The sequence below is a fragment of the Bos grunniens genome, chromosome 21 (genome assembly GCF_055505025.1).
Source record: "Bos grunniens cultivar Pamir isolate PY7600 chromosome 21, Bosgru_T2T1.0, whole genome shotgun sequence".
In the NCBI taxonomy this organism is placed as follows: Eukaryota; Metazoa; Chordata; class Mammalia; order Artiodactyla; family Bovidae; genus Bos; species Bos grunniens.
The window spans coordinates 19,535,642-19,546,435 of record NC_141185.1 but is presented as its reverse complement, the minus strand read 5'-3'; positions in this window follow the sequence as shown (position 1 = coordinate 19,546,435).

Sequence of the window (10,794 nt, the reverse complement as noted above, 5' to 3'; positions counted from 1 at the left end):
ATTTCCAGGAGAGATATCAATGACCTCAGATATGCAGTTAGCACCACCCTAATGGCAGAAAACAAAGAAGAACTAAAGAGCCTCTTGATGAGGGTGAAAGAGGAGAGTGAGAAACCTGGCTTAAAAGTCAGCATTCATCGAAATGAATCCGCCACAGGTGGGCAAAACTAATACAATATTGTAAAGTTTAAAAATAAAATAAAATTGAAAAAAAAAAAGTCAGCATTCAAAAAACGAAGATCATTGCATCCACTCCCATCGCATCATGGCAAATAGATAGAGAAACAATGGAAACACTGACAGACTTTATTTTCTTGGGCTCCAAATCACTGTAGACAGTGATTGCAGCCATGAAACTAAAAGATGTTTGCTTCTTGGAAGAAAAGCTATAACAAACATACACAGTGTATTAAAAAGCAGAGATATCACTTTGTTGACAAAGGTCCATCTAGTCAAAGCTGTGGTTTTTCCAGTAGTCATGTATGGATATCGGAGTTGGACAATTTAAGAAGGCTGAGCACTGATGAATTGTCGCTTCTGAACTGCAGTTTTGGAGAAGACTCTTGAGAGTCCTTTAGACTGCAAGGAGATCCAACCAATCAATCCTAAAGGAAGTCAACCCTGACTATTTATTGGAAGTACTGATGCTGAGGCTTAAGCTCCAATACTCTGGCCATCTGTACTTGGCCAGATGCAAATTGCCAACTCATTGGAAAAGACCCTGATGCTGGGAAAGAGTGAAGGCAGGAGAAGAAGGGGATGACAGAAGATGAAACGGTGGGATGGCATCACCAATACAATGGACATGAGTTTGAGTGAATTCTGGAAGGTGGTAAAGGACAGAGAAGCCTGACATGCCACAGTCTATGGGGTTGCAAACAGTAGGACATGACTGAGTGATTGAACAATAACCATGAAAATGAAATAAAATAAAAGGCATTCAAATTAGAAAAGAAGTAAAACTGTCTGTATTTACAGATGACATAAAACTGTATATAGAAAGCCATAAAAACAGAGATATAGATCAATGGAATAGATTAGAGAGGCCAGATGTAAACTCATGCATATATAGTCAATTATTCACAATAAAGATGACAAGAATATATAATAGGAAAAAGAATAGTTTCTTCCATTAACAGTGCTGAGAAAATGAGGTGTGTAGGGGTGTGTGCTAAAAGTCGTTCCAGTAGTGTCCTTAGTTCAGTTCAGTTCAGTTCAGTCGCTCAGTCGTGTCCGACTCTCTGTGACCCCATGAATCACAGCACGCCTGGCCTCCCTGTTCATCACCAACTCCCGGAGTTCACTGACTCACGTCCATCGAGTCAGTGATGCCATCCAGCCATCTCATCCTCTGTCGTCCCCTTCTCCTCCTGCCCCCAATCCCTCCCAGCATCAGAGTCTTTTCCAATGAGTCAACTCTTCGAATGAGGTGGCCAAACTACTGGAGTTTCAGCTTCAGCATCATTCCTTCCAAAGAAATCCCAGGGCTGATCTCCTTCAGAATGGACTGGTTAGATCTCCTTGCAGTCCAAGGGACTCTCAAGAGTCTTCTCCAACACCATAGTTCAAAAGCATCAGTTCTTCGGCACTCAGCTTTCTTCACAGTCCAATTCTCACATTCATACATGACCACTGGAAAAACCATAGCCTTGACTAGACAGACCTTTGTTGGCAAAGTAATGTCTCTGCTTTTGAATATGCTGTCTAGGTGGGTCATAACTTTCCTTCCAAGGAGTAAGCGTCTTTTAATTTCATGGCTTCAGTCACCATCTGCAGTGATTTTGGAGCCCAGAAAAATAAAGTCTGACACTGTTTCCATTGTTTCCCCATCTATTTTCCATGAAATGATGGGACCAGATGCCATGATCTTTGTTTTCTGAACGTTGAGCTTTAAGCCAAGTTTTTCACTCTCCTCTTTCACTTTCATCAAAGAGGCGTTTTAGTTCCTCTTCACTTTCTGCCATAAGGGTGGTGTCATCTGCATATCTGAGGTTATTGATATTTCTCCTGGAAATCTTGATTCCAGCGTGTGCTTCTTCCAGCCCAGCGTTTCTCGTGATGGACTCTGCGTATAAGTTAAATAAGCAGGGTGACAATATACAGCTTTGACGTACTCCTTTTCCTATTTGGAACCAGTCTGTTGTTCCATGGAACCAGTCTGTTGTTTCATGTCCAGTTCTAACTGTTCCTTCCTGACCTGCATATAGGTTTCTCAAGAGGCAGGTCAGGTGGTCTCTTATTCCCATCTCTTTCAGAGTTTTCTACAGTTTATTGTGATCCACACAGTCAAAGTCTTTGGCATAGTCAATAAAGCAGAAATAGATGTTTTTTTTGGAACTCTCTTGCTTTTTCGATGATCCAGTGGATGTTGGCAATTTGATCTCTGGTTCCTCTGCCTTTTCTAAAACCATCTTCAACATATGGAAGTTCACAGTTCGCCTATTGCTGAAGCCTGGCTTGGACAATTTTGAGCATTACTTTACTAGTGTGTGAGATGAGTGCAATTGTGTGGTAATTTGAGCATTCTTTGTTATTGCCTTTCTTTGGGATTGGAATGAAAAGTGACATTTTCCAGTCCTGTGGCCACTGCTGATCTTCACAAATCCTTGGACTGTAGCCTGCCAGGCTCCTCTGTCTATGGAATTCTCCAAGCAATAACACTGGACAGGGCTGCCATGCCCTGCTCTAGGGGATCTTCCTGACTCAGGAATCAAACCTGTGTCTCTTTGGTCTCTAGCATTGGCTAGCAGTTTCTTTACCACTAGCATTGCCTGGGAAGCCAGAGAAAACCTGGTAGCCACTTGCAAAAGAATGAAATGTGGTCACTGTCTTATGTTGTTATTATTCAGTTGCTTAGTCATTGCAGACTCTGTGACCCCATGGAGTGCAGCACACTAGGTTTCCCTACATGAGTTGATTTTCATGCATCATACATGAAAATCAACTCAAAATGGATGAAAGACATAAAGTAAGACCTATAATCATAAAACCACGTAACACCTAGAAGGAAACACAGAGTAAAATTCTTTGACCTGAGGCTTGGCGATACTTTTTTAGATTTGGTAACAAAAGGAAAAACCAAGCAAGAGCAAGAATAAAAAAGTAGATCAGCATCAAACTAAAAGCTTTACACAGCAAAGGAAACTATAAATAAAATAGACAGGCAACCTATAGAATGGTAGAAAATATTTGCAGTTATATGCTTGACAATGTGATGACATCCAAAATATATAAAGAACTCAAAGCTGTGTGCTCAGTTGCTAAATTGTCTCTGACACTGCAACCCTATGGACTGTAGCCCACCATACTCTTCTGTCCATGAGATTTTCCAGGCAAGAGTACTGGAGTGGGTTGTCATTTCCTCCTCCAGGGGGTCTTCCCAACCCAGGGATCGAACCCACGTCCTGCACGTCTTCTGCATTGCAAGCCAATTCTTTGTCACTTAGCCATAGGAAACATCCCTAAAAAACTCATATAACTAAAAGAAAATGCAAATAACCTGATCAAAAGAAAAATTGGGCAGAGGAACTGAATAGACTCTTTTTCCAAAGATGACTTACAAATGGTCACAGATACATAAAAAGATGCTTGACATCACTAATTATCAGAAAAATGCAAATCAAAACCACAATGAGATATCACTGCACACATGTTAGAATGACATCATCAAAAAGACGAAGGGTCCAAGTGTTAGTAAGGATATAGAAAGAAGGAGACCTTTGTGCACTATTGGTGGGAGTGTAAATTGGTACAGCCACTATAGAAAAAAATATGAGGGATCTCTAAAAATTAAGAATAAAGCTACTATATGATCCAGTAATTCTAATTCTGGGCATATACCCAAAGGAAATGAAATCATTGTCTCAAAAAGATATATTCACTTCCATGTTTATTATAGCATTATTTAGAGTAGTCAAGACTGAAAACAGCTCAAGTGTTCATCAAAGGATAACTGGATAAAGAATATATGATACACACACCACATACAGAAACATTGAAATATTATACAGCCATTAATAGAAGGGACTCTTGCTATGTTTGACAACATGGATGAACCTTGAGGGCATTATGCTAAGTGAAATGTCAGAGAGAGAGAAATACTGTATAATCTTACTAATATGTGGAACCTAAAAATACTGAATCATAGACACAGAGAATGGATTGGTGTTGCCCAGAGGTTCTGGGGTAAGAGGAAATAGATGCTGCTGCTGCTGCTGCTAACTTGCTTCAGTCGTGTCCAACTCTGTGCAATCCCATAGACGGCAGCCTACCAGGCTCCTCCATCCCTGGGATTCTCCAGGCAAGAACGCTGGAGTGGGTTGCCATTTCCTTCTCCAATGCATGAAAGTGAAAAGTGAAAGTGAAGTCGCTCAGTCGTGTCCGACTCTTCGCGACCCCATGGGCTGCAGCCTACCAGGCTCCTCTGTCCATGGGAGTTTTCAGGCAAGAGTACTGGAGTGGGGTGCCATTGCTTTCTCCAAAGAGGAAATGGATGAAGGTAGTCAAAAAAAGCAAACTTCCAATTATAAGAATAAATAATAGTACAGATGTAATGTACAGTATAGTGACTATAGTTACCAAAATGCTACTGTATATTTGAAAGATGCTAGGAAACATCTTAAAAGTTCTCATCACAGGAAAATTATATAACTGTGTGAGGTGGTGGATGTTTACTAAACTTTTGTGCTAATTATTTTGCAAAAATGCATATATCAAATTATGATGTTGTACCAGTTAAATTAATATAAAGTTATATATCAATCACATCTCAATAAAATATAAAAATAGAATTAGATATGAAATGTTCAGAAAATTGATAGGTAAACCTAAAAACAGTAAGCAATGGATGTATGTTTATCCAAATTACTAGGAAGATTTGAAAAAAAAAAACTTCTAAGTCTAAAAAACATAGAAACTGAAATTGATGATGGCACAGTGAGTGGGTTAATTGATAGGTTACATATAGATGAAACAGAATTTGTAAGGTAGAAGAAAGAACTATCTGAAGGACTCCTGAGAATGCAGGAGACAACAAGATACATAGAGACAACAAAATATAAAATATATCAGTTTAATAGATTTGGTAGATAGACTGAGTCATTTGTTAGGAATAGGAAATAGAAAAAGATGGTTGAGAATTTTCCAAAATTAATGAAAGATATGAATTCATTAAGGTAGAATTAACAGATCATCTCCAAAGGTAAGACAGTGATGCTGGCAGTAGACTTCTCAAATGAAACAATGGACACTAGATAAGTAGCATAATATTACAAAAGTACAGATATGAAGCTAAACCTTAAATCAAGTCCCAAGCAGATCTTTCATAAAAAGATCAACATTTTCAGATAAACAAAAACAGAGAGGACCATTAACAGATGCACAGCATAAAAATACATTTCAGAAATAAAGGAAATTAGCCATCAGTTAGGTCTGAGGTTGAAAAAGAATGATAAACAAAACATTCTGCTAACTATGCAAATGGATCCAAATAAATAGTTATAAAGCAATATTAAGATATCTAATTTACGGGCTTATAAGGAAACATACCTAAAATTATAGTCAACCATAACAGTAGCCTACATTAGAAGGTAGGGATAATTAGATTGAATGTGTTTTAAGTTGATGTTTTAGAGAGGTGTTAGGTTAGTAATTAAATATGAAATTTGTTTAACATTATTACAAATTGTGTTTAACTTCCTGTAATAGAAATACAAAAATGACTGCCTTAAATAGCTTAGGGACTTCTTTTCTATCATATAAAATAAGCCAAAAGGTATGCAGTCTAAGGGAGATGTGGGCTGCTCCATATTTTTTAGAAATCCAGACTCTGCACTGCTATCTTTTGCATTTGGTTGGAAGTCAGGGACTGTAATTTCTTGTACTGTGGCCAGTTGGCAGTCACCAGGACAAAGACATCAGGTAGTAAGAGCTTGTCAAAGGCAAATGATTTCCCGCTTAATTCAGACCACTCTTTGAAGAAAGCTTTGCTGGAAATCTTAACCCCAAATTTCAACCTATATTATGTTAGTTATATACTTAGTCACATTTGCTGAAATTTCACAGGAAATTGGAGGGTAGTTTTCAAACAGCCCCCAACTAGGTGAAGGTTCCCTTAGAGACAGAAAATTTTTTAAAAATGATTATTGGTTAGAAATCTAGCAGTTTCTGTTTCTGACAGATTTAGTAAAACATTCAGAGCTATCAGTAAGTATAAACTAGAACTGACAACTTCCAAATCAGTAGGGAAATGGAAATGTACCATTTGTTGAAAATACCATCTTTTCATCAATAAAATATTGGAATCTTTGCGAAAAATCAATTAACCATATATTTAATGGTTTATTTCAGGAGTATCGATTCTATTCCATGGATGTATATATTTTTCCTTAGGCCAGTACCACATAGTTTTGATTTCTGTAGCTTTGTAGTAAGCGTGAACTCAAGAAGTGCAAATCCACCAACTTTTATTTTTTAGATTACTTTGACTTTTTTTGGTCCACTATATTTCCCTATACAGTTTAGTATCAGACTGTCAATTTTTGGTTTTGATAAAATATATCTTCAATAATTTTAATAGAAACTGCACTGAATCATTTTGGGGAGAATTATCATCTCAATAATATTGAGCATTCCTATCTGTGAACGTGGAATTGATTCTCTTTTTCTTTAGCTTCTTTTTATTCCCTCTTTCAGCAATGTTTTAGTTTTCAGTTTACAAATTTTCACTTCTATATATTGTCTTGTATCCTGCAAACTTGCTATGCTTGTTTATTAGTTCCTATGTTTATGGGTATGTGTGTGTGTATAGTGTACATCTGTGTATGCATGCATATCCCTTTGGATTTTCTGCATAATCATGGCAGCTGTGAATAAAAACATGTTTAATCCTTATTTGATAATCTATATTACTTACATGTATTTTCTTTGTCTGATTGCCTGGATAGAATCTCCAGTGCAATACAGAATTAAAGTGGTAGAAGTGGGCATGTTGCCTTATTCTCAATCTTAGGGAGAAAGCATTCATAATTTCACGGTTAAGTATGATGTGACCTGTAGGTTGTGGAGAATTAAGGCTGCGCACGTGGAGGAGGGGTTTTCTAGAAACTATGAATTAACTTGTTGAAAATGGGAGAAGGAAGTGAATAAAGCTATGACTTGAAGATTGACATTTTGATACGTAAATGAAAGAATGGACCTGCTAAATTGTTGCCGAGGCCTTTAAAAATGTTCTAATATCCTGAGAGGAGTCTTCAAACTGATTTCCACAATTTCATTGATTTTAAAGTATTCTGACCTAGAATCTTGTCCATTTCAAGTTTTAGGATCAGTACTACAGACTGCTTGTTGCAAATAGTTGCTATAAGGAATGTGGTGTCGAACATGATAAAGTTTCTCAGATTGCTGGAGCCTATAGAGTTTTGTGCCCTAAGGCTAAGGACCAAAACCTGAAATTATTTTTCAGAATTTGATCAGTATCAGTACAGGGCAGGAAGTACTGATGTGATGTGACCTCAGTGTTCTTGTCCTCTGAAAGAACTGTAAGTGCCACAGAAACTTCTGCTTGTATAGGATTGGAAGCACATGCAGTAGTCTAAACGGCAGGCAGTGGTGAACACAGCCCTGGAAGACTGAAATTATAATGGGAGTTAACAACAGACACTTTAAAGCAGAGATTAAAAATGACACTTTTAAAAAAATTAATCGCTCTTTCTGTGTAGGAATTGAGAAGAAATTAATCTTTGAAGGGTTCAAGAATCTGCGTCACCTTGACCATCTGTGCACTGCTTCCCTCAATCACGGCGAGGAAATATTTCTTGTCAGGTTTTCAAGTTCTGTTCCCTAGTCACTTAGCAACACTTTGGATTTTTATCATAATTGTGTCTGAGCCAGCTGGATTTCAGCTAGGTTGCTGAAATGCAACAGTTGGAAAACTGGTTTTGGAGAAGATGTCAGTTAGCTAGGGATCATTTTAATTTAAGTGGGTTTGCCAAAAGAAACCTGAGGAGAATCCTGACATTCATAGGAAAAATCACTTATCATATTTTTCAAGATCTCACATTTGTGAATTACCACATAAGCACAAATATAGTTGTGAAATCGTGTTAAATGATAAATTGCGCCATGACAGGAGTGTTTGAAAGTTTTAATAGACTGTCTGAGTGGAAGAATGAATTTTTTCATTTTCTTTTTTTGTTCTGAATTAACATAATTATAGAATAGACATAACTGTAACATTCCACAGGGCCACCAATATAGGAATCAGTATGTGCTTTGCTGCATTTAGGCACGATACTCCTTTTTCCTAGACATTTTGTCGGGAATTTCATCAGTGTTGAACTCTTGTTCCCGCTTATATCTCTGCCTTTCTGAGACCCACCTACTTCCCACTCAGACTGCAGGCCCTTCAGGAAGAAATGCTAATGCTGTCTCTTTTCCTTGTACTGTCACAGATGCAAAGAACTCTTTGAAATAGCCCCATATTTCCTGGGACTATGTAACTTGAAAAGACAGAGTACTTGCTTTTTATAATTTCACTTAAGTTCTATTACTATTATTATGCAACTTTTGCAGTAGGGGTAAAACTCCATATCCTATGTTTACTGCATGAATATATATATAACGGTTTTGAATATCATAGATCCAGAACCTTTGGGAATTTGCTATTCAAAAAAATTTTTTTCTGGATGAGAAACACTTTAGACTTCTTAACCTTACATTCAAAACATTATTGTTTACTTTTTTAGCCTATGAAAATAGGACTTCATTTTTATTTTCATGACTTATTGCCTACATAAACATAAGAAAATAACAAAGGAATAAGATTGAAAGTTAAATGCTGGATGCTAGGCCAGATTTCCTCTTTAGGTATGGGCCTCTATCTCATATTAGCCTAATTATTTATGTTTCAGCAGTTTCACAGTATTAAAAATCGTTACATGTCATGGATTTCTGGAGTGGTTTGCATTTTTCTACCAATCCAATTCTACCAATGCAATTTTTAATTAATTTTTAAAGTGGACTATAGTTGATTTATAATGTTGTGTAGTTTCTGCTAAATTTTCTTAAAGATTTTTAGAGCCCCCTATACACATACTAATCTCTTCACCATTGTCAGCCATAAAACAGAAAAAATGAGACTCTTTAAATTCAAGGCTTTAGAACACAACCTCAGGCCTGTTTCAACTTTTAATTTGGTCCATATTTTAGAAAAATGTCACTCTATAACCACCTTTATTCTTAAAGAAAACAACATGATAAAGCAGAAGAAAGATACCGTTTCTAGGGCTAGGTATATATTTAAATTATATATTCTTTCGTTATTTTTTGATTGCCTTTACATGTTACTTAATTTGCCTTTACCTGCCTCCTGAGAAATATGTATGCAGGTCAAGAAGCACCAGTTAGAACTGGACATGGAACAACATACTCCAGGACATGAAACCTCAGATATGCAGATGACACCACCCTTATGGCAAAAAGCAAAGAAGAACTAAAGAGCCTCTTGATGAAAGGGAAAGAGAAAGGTGAAAAAGTTGGCTTGAAAACTCAACATTCAGAAAACTAAGATCATGGCATCTGGTCCCATCACTTCATGGGAATTAGATGGGGAAACAATGGAAAGAGTGAGAGACTTTATTTTGGGGGGCTCCAAAATCACTGCAGATGGTGACTGCAGCCATGAAATTAAAAGACACTTGCTCCTTGGAAGATAAGTTATGACCCACCTAGATAGCATATTAAAAAGCAGAGACATTACTTTGCCAACAAAGGTCTGTCTAGTCAAACTTATGATTTTTCCAGTAGTCATGTATGGATGTGAGAGTTGTACTATAAAGAAAGCTGAGCACCAAAGAATTGATGCTTTTGAACTGTGGTGTTGGAGAAGACTCTTGAAGAGTACCTTGGACTGCAAGGAGATCCAACCAGTCCATCCTAAAGGAAATCAGTCCTGAATAGTCTATGGAAGAACTGATGCTTAAGCTGAAACTCTAATAATTTGGCCACCTCATGTGAAGAACTGACTCAGTTGAAAAGACCATGATGTTGGGAAAGATTGAAGGCTGGATGAGAAGGGGACAACAGAGGATGAGATGTTTGAATGACATCACCGCCTCAATGGACATGAATTTGAGTAAGCTCCAGGAGTTGGTGATGGACAGTGAAGCCTGTGCCGTCCATGGGGTCACAAAGAGTTGGACCTGACTGAGTGACTGAACCGAACTGAATTTGCCTTTTCCCTAAAATAAATGTAAATAATGAATTAAAAGTTATATTTAGGATTAAATGAAGTAATGCTTCATTTTTGATTGATGAATTGTATATTTTTCTATCTGCTTATTCTAGGAAAAAAGTTATGTGGCTTGCAGTGCTACATAAAGTGTCTAGCTAAAAATAGAGTGAAAAGAATTGGGGAAAACATGGTTGCAGCAAAATGGAACCAGGATTCTTAAAAAAATTATATCAACTTCATAAGTACCATGATCATTTCTCTTGTGAGAGATGAGTACATAGTATGGTGATGACATAATGAATAAACAGCCTCAGCAATATCTTTATAATAGTCCCAAATTAGAAATTTCATGACTATTTCTTGCAAAATCTTCAATATAAATGGGTGTTATTATTTAAAAGGACAGATAAAGAAAACTATGCTTCAGGAGGCCAAAAATGTGCAGTTTTGATATTCATATAAGTTTCTACTTTCTAAAGAATAAAGAACTAGTGGATATTTTCTCTGACACAGTCTGTCCTGAACACCTAGTTTTCCTTGCACTTCTTTCTATGTCATCCCTT